Source organism: Chionomys nivalis, chromosome 25 (genome assembly GCF_950005125.1).
Source record: "Chionomys nivalis chromosome 25, mChiNiv1.1, whole genome shotgun sequence".
Lineage (NCBI taxonomy): Eukaryota > Metazoa > Chordata > Mammalia > Rodentia > Cricetidae > Chionomys > Chionomys nivalis.
The window spans coordinates 42,426,325-42,441,398 of NC_080110.1; positions in this window are offsets into that span (position 1 = coordinate 42,426,325).

Consider the following 15,074-nt stretch of genomic DNA (forward strand, 5'->3'; position numbering starts at 1 on the left):
ATGTTAACCTATTTAAAGCCAGAGAAACAATTTATCTAGACCTCCTCTATGAGGTACATGAATGGCCAATAGGTCCGTGCAGACCCCTGTACTCCACATGTCAGGGAAATGGAGATGTGATCCACACACCACATTGACTAAAGCTGGTTTAGTAAAAGAAGTTGAAAAACGGGTTGGAGAGATGGCTCAGTGGTTAAGAGCATTGCCTGCTCTTCCAAAGTTCAGAAGTTCGATTCCTGGGAATCACATAGTTGCTCTCAAAATGAGGTTTGGTGCCCTCTACTGGCAACAGAGGGGAGAGGCAGGAGAGATGGCTCAGTGGTTAAGAGCATTGCCTGCTCTTCCAAGTTCGATTCCTCGAAATCACATAATTGCTCTCAAAATGAGGTTTGGTGCCCTCTACTGGCAACAGAAGGAAGAGGCAGGAGAGATGGCTCAGTGGTTAAGAGCATTGCCTGCTGAGGTTGATGAGGCCAAGTGGACACATACAGCCAGGGCCCCCGTTGTTGTCTCAGAATCAGGCAAAACATTTTGTTAGGATAATAAAGACTCACAGCTCTATCAGCATGAGCCTGCATGCTTCAGGGACACCACCAAGCAGAATGAGGAAAGATGGTTAGAAGAAGAAAATACAGGCATGTTCATGTTCCTTAAGAAGAACTCACATGGAAGACATCCAAAGGACGACAAACACCAGCGAAAGGTTTACCAATTTAAAGCCAGACAAACAATTTATCTAGACTTCATCTATGAGGTACGCGAACGGCCAATATGTCCATGGAGACCCCTGTACTCCACATGTTAGTGGAATGCAGATATGATCCACACACCACATTGAGTAAACCTGGTTTAGTTCAAGAAGTTGAAAAACGGGTTGGAGAGATGGCTCAGTGGTTAAGAACATTGCCTGCTCTTCCAACCTCCTGAACTGAATTCCAGGCAACCACATAATGGCTCACAACCATCTGCAATGAGGTCTTGTGCCCTCTTTTGGATACAGAAAGAAGAGCTGGGGAGATAGCTCAGTGGTTAAGAGCTTTGCCTGCCCTTCCCAAGGTCAGAAGTTCGATTCCTGGCAACCACATAATTTCTCTCAAAAGGAGGTTTGGTGCCCTCTACTGGCAACAGAAGGAAGATGCAAGAGAGATGGCTCAATGGTTAAGAGAATTGCCTGCTCTTCTAACCTCCTGAATTCAATTCCAGGCGACCACATAATGGGTCACAACCATCTGCCATGAGGTTTGTGCCCTCTTTTGTCTACAGTGAGAAGAGCTGGAGAGATAGCTCAGTGGTTAAGAGCATTGGTTGCCCTTCCAAAGGTCAGAAGTTCGATTCCTGGGAACCACGTAATTGCTCTCAAAAGGAGGTTTGGCGCCCTCTAGTGGCACCACAAGGAAGAGGCAGAAAGATGGCTCTGTGGTAAAGAGCTTTGCCTGCTGAGTTTGATGAGGCCAAGAACAGACATAGAGTCGTGGCACAGGGCCAGGGACCACGTTGTTGTGACTGAATGAGGCAAAAGCTCTTGTTAGGATGTTAAAGACTCACAGCTCTATCACCATGAGCCAGCGTGCTTCAGAGACAACACCAAGGAGAGTAAGGCAAGATGGCTAGAAGAAGAAAATATTGGCATGTTCATGTGCCTGAAGAAGAACTCATATCCAAGACAATCAAAGGACTACAAACACCAGCAAAATGTTAACCTATTTAAAGCCAGAGAAACAATTTATCTAGACCTCCTCTATGAGGTACATGAATGGCCAATAGGTCCATGCAGACCCGTGTACTCCACACGTCAGGGAAATGGAGATGTGATCCACACACCACATTGACTAAAGCTGGTTTAGTAAAAGAAGTTGAAAAACGGGTTGGAGAGATGGCTCAGTGGTTAAGAGCATTGCCTGCTCTTCCAAAGTTCAGAAGTTCGATTCCTGGGAATCACATAATTGCTCTCAAAAGGAGGTTTGGTGCCCTCTACTGGCAACATAAGGAAGAGGCATGAGAGATGGCTCCGTGGTTAAGATCATTTCCTCCTCTTCCAACCTCCTGAATTCAATTCCAGGCAACCAAATAATGGCTCACAACCATCTGCAATGAGGTCTTGTGCCCTCTTTTGGATACAAAAATAAGAGCTGGGGTGTTAGCTCAGTGGATAAGAGCTTTGGCTGCCCTTCCAAAGGTCAGAAGTTCCATTCCTGGCAATCCCATAATTGCTCTCAAAAGGTAGATTTGGTGCCCTTTACTGGCAAAAAAGAAGAGGCATGAGAGATTGTTCAGTGCTTAAGAGCATTGACTGCTCTTAGAACCTCCTGAAATCAATTGAAGGCAACCACATAATGATTCACAACCATCTGCCATGAGGTCTTGTGTCCTCTTTTGGCTACAGTAAGAAAAGCTGGAGAGATAGGTCAGTGGTTAAGAACATTGGCTGCCCTTCCGAAGGTCAGAAGTTCGATTCCTGGCTACCAAATAATTGCTCTCAAAAGGATGTTTGGCGCCCTCTAGTGGCACCACAAGGAAGAGGCAAGAGAGATGGCTCTGTGGTAAAGAGCATTGCCTGCTGAGTTTGAGACCACATACAGACATAGAGTCAGGGCCAAGGGCCAGGGCCCGCGTTGTTGTGACTGAATGAGGCAAAATCTTTTGTTAGGATGTTAAAGGCTCACAGCTCTATCACCACGAGCCAGCGTGCTTCAGAGACAACACCAAGGAGAGTAAGGCAAGATGACTAGAAGAAGAAAATACAGGCATGTTCATGTTCCTGAAGAAGAACTCACATCCAAGACATCCAAAGGACGACAAACACCAGCAAAAGGTGTACCAATTTTAAGCCAGAGAAACAATTTATCTAGACCTCCTCTTGAGGTACACGAACGGCCAATAGGTCCACGGAGACCCCTGTACTCCACATGTTAGGGAAATGGAGATGTGATCCACACACCACATTGAGTAAACCTGGTTTAGTAAAAGAAGTTGAAAAACAGGTTGGAGAGATGGCTCAGTGGTTAAGAGCATTGCCTGCTCTTCCAAAGTTCAGAAGTTCGATTCCTGGGAATCACATAGTTGCTCTCAAAATGAGGTTTGGTGCCCTCTACTGGCAACAGAGGGGAGAGCCAGTAGAGATGGCTCAGTGGTTAAGAGCATTGCCTGCTCTTCCAAAGTTCAGAAGTTCGATTCCTGGGAACCACGTAATTGCTCTCAAAAGGAGGTTTGGCGCCCTCTAGTGGCACCACAAGGAAGAGGCAGAAAGATGGCTCTGTGGTAAAGAGCTTTGCCTGCTGAGTTTGATGAGGCCAAGAACAGACATAGAGTCGTGGCACAGGGCCAGGGACCACGTTGTTGTGACTGAATGAGGCAAAAGCTCTTGTTAGGATGTTAAAGACTCACAGCTCTATCACCATGAGCCAGCGTGCTTCAGAGACAACACCAAGGAGAGTAAGGCAAGATGGCTAGAAGAAGAAAATATTGGCCTGTTCATGTGCCTGAAGAAGAATTCATATCCAAGACAATCAAAGGACTACAAACACCAGCAAAATGTTAACCTATTTAAAGCCAGAGAAACAATTTATCTAGACCTCCTCTATGAGGTACATGAATGGCCAATAGGTCCGTGCAGACCCCTGTACTCCACATGTCAGGGAAATGGAGATGTGATCCACACACCACATTGACTAAAGCTGGTTTAGTAAAAGAAGTTGAAAAACGGGCTGGAGAGATGGCTCAGTGGTTAATAGCATTGCCTGCTCTTCCAAAGGTCAGAAGTTCGATTCCTGAAAATCACATAATTGCTCTCAAAAGGAGGTTTGGTGCCCTCTACTGGCAACATAAGGAAGAGGCATGAGAGATGGCTCCGTGGTTAAGATCATTGCCTCCTCTTCCAACCTCCTGAATTTAATTCCAGGAAACCACATAATGGCTCACAACCATCTGCAATGAGGTCTTGTGCCCTCTTTTGGATACAAAAATAAGAGCTGGGGTGTTAGCTCAGTGGATAAGAGCTTTGGCTGCCCTTCCAAACGTCAGAAGTTCCATTCCTGGCAATCCCATAATTGCTCTCAAAAGGGAGATTTGGTGCCCTTTACTGGCAAAAAAGAAGAGGCATGAGAGATGGTTCAGTGCTTAAGAGCATTGCCTGCTCTTCCAACCTCCTGAATTCAATTCCAGGCGACCACATAATGGGTCACAACCATCTGCCATGAGGTCTTGTGCCCTCTTTTGGCTACAGTAAGAAGAGCTGGAGAGACAGCTCAGTGGTTAAGAGCATTGGTTGCCCTTCCAAAGGTCAGAAGTTCGATTCCTGGGAACCACGTAATTGCTCTCAAAAGGAGGTTTGGCGCCCTCTAGTGGCACCACAAGGAAGAGGCAGAAAGATGGCTCTGTGGTAAAGAGCTTTGCCTGCTGAGTTTGATGAGGCCAAGAACAGACATAGAGTCGTGGCACAGGGCCAGGGACCACGTTGTTGTGACTGAATGAGGCAAAAGCTCTTGTTAGGATGTTAAAGACTCACAGCTCTATCACCATGAGCCAGCGTGCTTCAGAGACAACACCAAGGAGAGTAAGGCAAGATGGCTAGAAGAAGAAAATATTGGCATGTTCATGTGCCTGAAGAAGAACTCATATCCAAGACAATCAAAGGACTACAAACACCAGCAAAATGTTAACCTATTTAAAGCCAGAGAAACAATTTATCTAGACCTCCTCTATGAGGTACATGAATGGCCAATAGGTCCATGCAGACCCCTGTACTCCACACGTCAGGGAAATGGAGATGTGATCCACACACCACATTGACTAAAGCTGGTTTAGTAAAAGAAGTTGAAAAACGGGTTGGAGAGATGGCTCAGTGGTTAAGAGCATTGCCTGCTCTTCCAAAGGTCAGAAGTTCGATTCCTGGGAATCACATAATTGCTCTCAAAAGGAGGTTTGGTGCCCTCTACTGGCAACATAAGGAAGAGGCATGAGAGATGGCTCCGTGGTTAAGATCATTTCCTCCTCTTCCAACCTCCTGAATTCAATTCCAGGCAACCACATAATGGCTCACAACCATCTGCAATGAGGTCTTGTGCCCTCTTTTGGATACAAAAATAAGAGCTGGGGTGTTAGCTCAGTGGATAAGAGCTTTGGCTGCCCTTCCAAAGGTCAGAAGTTCCATTCCTGGCAATCCCATAATTGCTCAAAAAAGGTAGATTTGGTGCCCTTTACTGGCAAAAAAGAAGAGGCATGAGAGATTGTTCAGTGCTTAAGAGCATTGACTGCTTTTAGAACCTCCTGAAATCAATTGAAGGCAACCACATAATGATTCACAACCATCTGCCATGAGGTCTTGTGTCCTCTTTTGGCTACAGTAAGAAAAGCTGGAGAGATAGGTCAGTGGTTAAGAACATTGGCTGCCCTTCCGAAGGTCAGAAGTTCGATTCCTGGCTACCAAATAATTGCTCTCAAAAGGATGTTTGGCGCCCTCTAGTGGCACCACAAGGAAGAGGCAAGAGAGATGGCTCTGTGGTAAAGAGCATTGCCTGCTGAGTTTGATGAGACCACATACAGACATAGAGTCAGGGCCAAGGGCCAGGGCCCGCGTTGTTGTGACTGAATGAGGCAAAATCTTTTGTTAGGATGTTAAAGGCTCACAGCTCTATCACCACGAGCCAGCGTGCTTCAGAGACAACACCAAGGAGAGTAAGGCAAGATGACTAGAAGAAGAAAATACAGGCATGTTCATGTTCCTGAAGAAGAACTCACATCCAAGACATCCGAAGGACGACAAACACCAGCAAGAGGTGTACCAATTTTAAGCCAGAGAAACAATTTATCTAGACTTCCTCTATGAGGTACACGAATGGCCAATAGGTCCACAGAGACCCCTGTACTCCACATGTTAGGGAAATGGAGATGTGATCCACACACCACATTGAGTAAACCTGGTTTAGTAAAAGAAGTTGAAAAACGGGTTGGAGAGATGGCTCAGTGGTTAAGAGCATTGCCTGCTCTTCCAAAGTTCAGAAGTTCGATTCCTGGGAATCACATAGTTGCTCTCAAAATGAGGTTTGGTGCCCTCTACTGGCAACAGAGGGGAGAGGCAGGAGAGATGGCTCAGTGGTTAAGAGCATTGCCTGCTCTTCCAAAGTTCAGAAGTTCGATTCCTGGGAACCACGTAATTCCTCTCAAAAGGAGGTTTGGCGCCCTCTAGTGGCACCACAAGGAAGAGGCAGAAAGATGGCTCTGTGGTAAAGAGCTTTGCCTGCTGAGTTTGATGAGGCCAAGAACAGACATAGAGTCGTGGCACAGGGCCAGGGACCACGTTGTTGTGACTGAATGAGGCAAAAGCTCTTGTTAGGATGTTAAAGACTCACAGCTCTATCACCATGAGCCAGCGTGCTTCAGAGACAACACCAAGGAGAGTAAGGCAAGATGGCTAGAAGAAGAAAATATTGGCATGTTCATGTGCCTGAAGAAGAACTCATATCCAAGACAATCAAAGGACTACAAACACCAGCAAAATGTTAACCTATTTAAAGCCAGAGAAACAATTTATCTAGACCTCCTCTATGAGGTACATGAATGGCCAATAGGTCCGTGCAGACCCCTGTACTCCACATGTCAGGGAAATGGAGATGTGATCCACACACCACATTGACTAAAGCTGGTTTAGTAGAAGAAGTTGAAAAACGGGTTGGAGAGATGGCTCAGTGGTTAAGAGCATTGCCTGCTCTTCCAAAGGTCAGAAGTTCGATTCCTGGAAATCACATAATTGCTCTCAAAAGGAGGTTTGGTGCCCTCTACTGGCAACATAAGGAAGAGGCATGAGAGATGGCTCCGTGGTTAAGATCATTGCCTCCTCTTCCAACCTCCTGAATTCAATTCCAGGCAACCACATAATGGCTCACAACCATCTGCAATGAGGTCTTGTGCCCTCTTTTGGATACAAAAATAAGAGCTGGGGTGTTAGCTCAGTGGATAAGAGCTTTGGCTGCCCTTCCAAACGTCAGAAGTTCCATTCCTGGCAATCCCATAATTGCTCTCAAAAGGGAGATTTGGTGCCCTTTACTGGCAAAAAAGAAGAGGCATGAGAGATGGTTCAGTGCTTAAGAGCATTGCCTGCTCTTTCAACCTCCTGAATTCAATTCCAGGCGACCACATAATGGGTCACAACCATCTGCCATGAGGTCTTGTGCCCTCTTTTGGCTACAGTAAGAAGAGCTGGAGAGACAGCTCAGTGGTTAAGAGCATTGGTTGCCCTTCCAAAGGTCAGAAGTTCGATTCCTGGGAACCACGTAATTGCTCTCAAAGGAGGTTTGGCGCCCTCTAGTGGCACCACAAGGAAGAGCAGAAAGATGGCTCTGTGGTAAAGAGCTCTGCCTGCTGAGTTTGATGAGGCCAAGAACAGACATAGAGTCGGGGCACAGGGCCAGGGCCCACGTTGTTGTGACTGAATGAGGCAAAAGCTCTTGTTAGGATGTTAAAGACTCACAGCTCTATCACCATGAGCCAGCGTGCTTCAGAGACAACACCAAGGAGAGTAAGACAAGATGGCTAGAAGAAGAAAATATTGGCATGTTCATGTGCCTGAAGAAGAACTCATATCCAAGACAATCAAAGGACTACAAACACCAGCAAAATGTTAACCTATTTAAAGCCAGAGAAACAATTTATCTAGACCTCCTCTATGAGGTACATGAATGGCCAATAGGTCCGTGCAGACCCCTGTACTCCACATGTCAGGGAAATGGAGATGTGATCCACACACCACATTGACTAAAGCTGGTTTAGTAAAAGAAGTTGAAAAACGGGTTGGAGAGATGGCTCAGTGGTTAAGAGCATTGCCTGCTCTTCCAAAGTTCAGAAGTTCGATTCCTGGGAATCACATAGTTGCTCTCAAAATGAGGTTTGGTGCCCTCTACTGGCAACAGAGGGGAGAGGCAGGAGAGATGGCTCAGTGGTTAAGAGCATTGCCTGCTCTTCCAAGTTCGATTCCTCGAAATCACATAATTGCTCTCAAAATGAGGTTTGGTGCCCTCTACTGGCAACAGAAGGAAGAGGCAGGAGAGATGGCTCAGTGGTTAAGAGCATTGCCTGCTGAGGTTGATGAGGCCAAGTGGACACATACAGCCAGGGCCCCCGTTGTTGTCTCAGAATCAGGCAAAACATTTTGTTAGGATAATAAAGACTCACAGCTCTATCAGCATGAGCCTGCATGCTTCAGGGACACCACCAAGCAGAATGAGGAAAGATGGTTAGAAGAAGAAAATACAGGCATGTTCATGTTCCTTAAGAAGAACTCACATGGAAGACATCCAAAGGACGACAAACACCAGCGAAAGGTTTACCAATTTAAAGCCAGACAAACAATTTATCTAGACTTCATCTATGAGGTACGCGAACGGCCAATATGTCCATGGAGACCCCTGTACTCCACATGTTAGTGGAATGCAGATATGATCCACACACCACATTGAGTAAACCTGGTTTAGTTCAAGAAGTTGAAAAACGGGTTGGAGAGATGGCTCAGTGGTTAAGAACATTGCCTGCTCTTCCAACCTCCTGAACTGAATTCCAGGCAACCACATAATGGCTCACAACCATCTGCAATGAGGTCTTGTGCCCTCTTTTGGATACAGAAAGAAGAGCTGGGGAGATAGCTCAGTGGTTAAGAGCTTTGTCTGCCCTTCCCAAGGTCAGAAGTTCGATTCCTGGCAACCACATAATTGCTCTCAAAAGGAGGTTTGGTGCCCTCTACTGGCAACAGAAGGAAGATGCAAGAGAGATGGCTCAATGGTTAAGAGAATTGCCTGCTCTTCTAACCTCCTGAATTCAATTCCAGGCGACCACATAATGGGTCACAACCATCTGCCATGAGGTCTTGTGCCCTCTTTTGTCTACAGTGAGAAGAGCTGGAGAGATAGCTCAGTGGTTAAGAGCATTGGTTGCCCTTCCAAAGGTCAGAAGTTCGATTCCTGGGAACCACGTAATTGCTCTCAAAAGGAGGTTTGGCGCCCTCTAGTGGCACCACAAGGAAGAGGCAGAAAGATGGCTCTGTGGTAAAGAGCTTTGCCTGCTGAGTTTGATGAGGCCAAGAACAGACATAGAGTCGTGGCACAGGGCCAGGGACCACGTTGTTGTGACTGAATGAGGCAAAAGCTCTTGTTAGGATGTTAAAGACTCACAGCTCTATCACCATGAGCCAGCGTGCTTCAGAGACAACACCAAGGAGAGTAAGGCAAGATGGCTAGAAGAAGAAAATATTGGCATGTTCATGTGCCTGAAGAAGAACTCATATCCAAGACAATCAAAGGACTACAAACACCAGCAAAATGTTAACCTATTTAAAGCCAGAGAAACAATTTATCTAGACCTCCTCTATGAGGTACATGAATGGCCAATAGGTCCATGCAGACCCCTGTACTCCACACGTCAGGGAAATGGAGATGTGATCCACACACCACATTGACTAAAGCTGGTTTAGTAAAAGAAGTTGAAAAACGGGTTGGAGAGATGGCTCAGTGGTTAAGAGCATTGCCTGCTCTTCCAAAATTCAGAAGTTCGATTCCTGGGAATCACATAATTGCTCTCAAAAGGAGGTTTGGTGCCCTCTACTGGCAACATAAGGAAGAGGCATGAGAGATGGCTCCGTGGTTAAGATCATTTCCTCCTCTTCCAACCTCCTGAATTCAATTCCAGGCAACCAAATAATGGCTCACAACCATCTGCAATGAGGTCTTGTGCCCTCTTTTGGATACAAAAATAAGAGCTGGGGTGTTAGCTCAGTGGATAAGAGCTTTGGCTGCCCTTCCAAAGGTCAGAAGTTCCATTCCTGGCAATCCCATAATTGCTCTCAAAAGGTAGATTTGGTGCCCTTTACTGGCAAAAAAGAAGAGGCATGAGAGATTGTTCAGTGCTTAAGAGCATTGACTGCTCTTAGAACCACCTGAAATCAATTGAAGGCAACCACATAATGATTCACAACCATCTGCCATGAGGTCTTGTGTCCTCTTTTGGCTACAGTAAGAAAAGCTGGAGAGATAGGTCAGTGGTTAAGAACATTGGCTGCCCTTCCGAAGGTCAGAAGTTCGATTCCTGGCTACCAAATAATTGCTCTCAAAAGGATGTTTGGCGCCCTCTAGTGGCACCACAAGGAAGAGGCAAGAGAGATGGCTCTGTGGTAAAGAGCATTGCCTGCTGAGTTTGAGACCACATACAGACATAGAGTCAGGGCCAAGGGCCAGGGCCCGCGTTGTTGTGACTGAATGAGGCAAAATCTTTTGTTAGGATGTTAAAGGCTCACAGCTCTATCACCACGAGCCAGCGTGCTTCAGAGACAACACCAAGGAGAGTAAGGCAAGATGACTAGAAGAAGAAAATACAGGCATGTTCATGTTCCTGAAGAAGAACTCACATCCAAGACATCCAAAGGACGACAACCACCAGCAAAAGGTGTACCAATTTTAAGCCAGAGAAACAATTTATCTAGACCTCCTCTTGAGGTACACGAACGGCCAATAGGTCCACGGAGACCCCTGTACTCCACATGTTAGGGAAATGGAGATGTGATCCACACACCACATTGAGTAAACCTGGTTTAGTAAAAGAAGTTGAAAAACGGGTTGGAGAGATGGCTCAGTGGTTAAGAGCATTGCCTGCTCTTCCAAAGTTCAGAAGTTCGATTCCTGGGAATCACATAGTTGCTCTCAAAATGAGGTTTGGTGCCCTCTACTGGCAACAGAGGGGAGAGGCAGGAGAGATGGCTCAGTGGTTAAGAGCATTGCCTGCTCTTCCAAAGTTCAGAAGTTCGATTCCTGGAAATCACATAATTGCTCTCAAAAGGAGGTTTGGTGCCCTCTACTGGCAACAGAAGGAAGAGGCAGGAGAGATGGCTCAGTGGTTAAGAGCATTGCCTGCTGAGGTTGATGAGGCCAAGTGGACACATACAGCCAGGGCCCACGTTGTTGTCTCAGAATCAGGCAACACATTTTGTTAGGATAATAAAGACTCACAGCTCTATCAGCATGAGCCTGCATGCTTCAGGGACACCACCAAGCAGAATGAGGAAAGATGGTTAGAAGAAGAAAATACAGGCATGTTCATGTTCCTTAAGAAGAACTCACATCCAAGACATCCAAAGGACGACAAACACCAGCAAAAGGTTTACCAATTTAAAGCCAGACAAACAATTTATCTAGACATCATCTATGAGGTACGCGAACGGCCAATATGTCCATGGAGACCCCTGTACTCCACATGTTAGTGGAATGCAGATATGATCCACACACCACATTGAGTAAACCTGGTTTAGTTCAAGAAGTTGAAAAACAGGTTGGAGAGATGGCTCAGTGGTTAAGAACATTGCCTGCTCTTCCAACCTCCTGAATTCAATTCCAGGCGACCACATAATGGCTCACAACCATCTGCCATGAGGTCTTGTGCCCTCTTTTGGCTACAGTAAGAAGAGCTGGAGCGACAGCTCAGTGGTTAAGAGCATTGGTTGCCCTTCCAAAGGTCAGAAGTTCGATTCCTGGGAACCACGTAATTGCTCTCAAAAGGAGGTTTGGCGCCCTCTAGTGGCACCACAAGGAAGAGGCAGGAAAGATGGCTCTGTGGTAAAGAGCTTTGCCTGCTGAGTTTGATGAGGCCAAGAACAGACATAGAGTCGGGGCACAGGGCCAGGGCCCACGTTGTTGTGACTGAATGAGGCAAAAGCTCTTGTTAGGATGTTAAAGACTCACAGCTCTATCACCATGAGCCAGCGTGCTTCAGAGACAACACCAAGGAGAGTAAGGCAAGATGGCTAGAAGAAGAAAATATTGGCATGTTCATGTGCCTGAAGAAGAACTCATATCCAAGACAATCAAAGGACTTCAAACACCAGCAAAATGTTAACCTATTTAAAGCCAGAGAAACAATTTATCTAGACCTCCTCTATGAGGTACATGAATGGCCAATAGGTCCATGCAGACCCCTGTACTCCACACGTCAGGGAAATGGAGATGTGATCCACACACCACATTGACTAAAGCTGGTTTAGTAAAAGAAGTTGAAAAACGGGTTGGAGAGATGGCTCAGTGGTTAAGAGCATTGCCTGCTCTTCCAAAGGTCAGAAGTTCGATTCCTGGAAATCACATAATTGCTCTCAAAAGGAGGTTTGGTGCCCTCTACTGGCAACATAAGGAAGAGGCATGAGAGATGGCTCCGTGGTTAAGATCATTTCCTCCTCTTCCAACCTCCTGAATTCAATTCCAGGCAACCACATAATGGCTCACAACCATCTGCAATGAGGTCTTGTGCCCTCTTTTGGATACAAAAATAAGAGCTGGGGTGTTAGCTCAGTGGATAAGAGCTTTGGCTGCCCTTCCAAAGGTCAGAAGTTCCATTCCTGGCAATCCCATAATTGCTCTCAAAAGGTAGATTTGGTGCCCTTTACTGGCAAAAAAGAAGAGGCATGAGAGATGGTTCAGTGCTTAAGAGCATTGCCTGCTCTTAGAACCTCCTAAAATCAATTGCAGGCAACCACATAATGATTCACAACCATCTGCCATGAGGTCTTGTGCCCTCTTTTGGCTACAGTAAGAAAAGCTGGAGAGATAGGTCAGTGGTTAAGAACGTTGGCTGCCCTTCCGAAGGTCAGAAGTTCGATTCCTGGCTACCAAATAATTGCTCTCAAAAGGAGGTTTGGCGCCCTCTAGTGCCACCACAAGGAAGAGGCAAGAGAGATGGCTCTGTGGTAAAGAGCATTGCCTGCTGAGTTTGATGAGACAACATACAGACATAGAGTCAGGGCCAAGGGCCAGGGCCCGCGTTGTTGTGACTGAATGAGGCAAAAGCATTTGTTAGGATGTTAAAGGCTCACAGCTCTATCACCACGTGCCAGCGTGCTTCAGAGACAACACCAAGGAGAGTAAGGCAAGATGACTAGAAGAAGAAAATACAGGCATGTTCATGTTCCTGAAGAAGAACTCACATCCAAGACATCCAAAGGACGACAAACACCAGCAAAAGGTGTACCAATTTTAAGCCAGAGAAACAATTTATCTAGACCTCCTCTATGAGGTACACGAACGGCCAATAGGTCCATGGAGACCCCTGTACTCCACATGTTAGGGAAATGGAGATGTGATCCACACACCACATTGAGTAAACCTGGTTTAGTAAAAGAAGTTGAAAAACGGGTTGGAGAGATGGCTCAGTGGTTAAGAGCATTGCCTGCTCTTCCAAAGTTCAGAAGTTCGATTCCTGGGAATCACATAGTTGCTCTCAAAATGAGGTTTGGTGCCCTCTACTGGCAACAGAGGGGAGAGGCAGGAGAGATGGCTCAGTGGTTAAGAGCATTGCCTGCTCTTCCAAAGTTCAGAAGTTCGATTCCTGGAAATCACATAATTGCTCTCAAAATGAGGTTTGGTGCCCTCTACTGGCAACAGAAGGAAGAGGCAGGAGAGATGGCTCAGTGGTTAAGAGCATTGCCTGCTGAGGTTGATGAGGCCAAGTGGACACATACAGCCAGGGCCCACGTTGTTGTCTCAGAATCAGGCAAAATATTTTGTTAGGATAATAAAGACTCACAGCTCTATCAGCATGAGCCTGCATGCTTCAGGGACACCACCAAGCAGAATGAGGAAAGATGGTTAGAAGAAGAAAATACAGGCATGTTCATGTTCCTTAAGAAGAACTCACATCCAAGACATCCAAAGTACGACAAACACCAGCAAAAGGTTTACCAATTTAAAGCCAGACAAACAATTTATCTAGACTTCATCTATGAGGTACGCGAACGGCCAATATGTCCATGGAGACCCCTGTACTCCACATGTTAGTGGAATGCAGATATGATCCACACACCACATTGAGTAAACCTGGTTTAGTTCAAGAAGTTGAAAAACGGGTTGTAGAGATGGCTCAGTGGTTAAGAACATTGCCTGCTCTTCCAACCTCCTGAACTGAATTCCAGGCAACCACATAATGGCTCACAACCATCTGCAATGAGGTCTTGTGCCCTCTTTTGGATACAGAAAGAAGAGCTGGGGAGATAGCTCAGTGGTTAAGAGCTTTGCCTGCCCTTCCAAAGGTCAGAAGTTCGATTCCTGGGAACCACGTAATTGCTCTCAAAAGGATGTTTGGCGCCCTCTAGTGGCACCACAAGGAAGAGGCAGAAAGATGGCTCTGTGGTAAAGAGCTTTGCCTGCTGAGTTTGATGAGGCCAAGAACAGACATAGAGTCGGGGCACAGGGCCAGGGCCCACGTAGTTGTGACTGAATGAGGCAAAAGCTCTTGTTAGGATGTTAAAGACTCACAGCTCTATCACCATGAGCCAGCGTGCTTCAGAGACAACACCAAGGAGAGTAAGGCAAGATGGCTAGAAGAAGAAAATATTGACATGTTCATGTGCCTGAAGAAGAACTCATATCCAAGACAATCAAAGGACTTCAAACACCAGCAAAATGTTAACCTATTTAAAGCCAGAGAAACAATTTATCTAGACCTCCTCCATGAGGTACATGAATGGCCAATAGGTCCATGCAGACCCCTGTACTCCACACGTCAGGGAACTGGAGATGTGATCCACACACCACATTGACTAAAGCTGGTTTAGTAAAAGAAGTTGAAAAACGGGTTGGAGAGATGGCTCAGTGGTTAAGAGCATTGCCTGCTCTTCCAAAGGTCAGAAGTTCGATTCCTGGAAATCACATAATTGCTCTCAAAAGGAGGTTTGGTGCCCTCTACTGGCAACATAAGGAAGAGGCATGAGAGATGGCTCCGTGGTTAAGATCATTGCCTCCTCTTCCAACCTCCTGAATTCAATTCCAGGCAACCACATAATGGCTCACAACCATCTGCAATGAGGTCTTGTGCCCTCTTTTGGATACAAAAATAAGAGCTGGGGTGTTAGCTCAGTGGATAAGAGCTTTGGCTGCCCTTCCAAAGGTCAGAAGTTCCATTCCTGGCAATCCCATAATTGCTCTCAAAAGGTAGATTTGGTGCCCTTTACTGGCAAAAAAGAAGAGGCATGAGAGATGGTTCAGTGCTTAAGAGCATTGCCTGCTCTTAGAACCTCCTAAAATCAATTGCAGGCAACCACATAATGATTCACAACC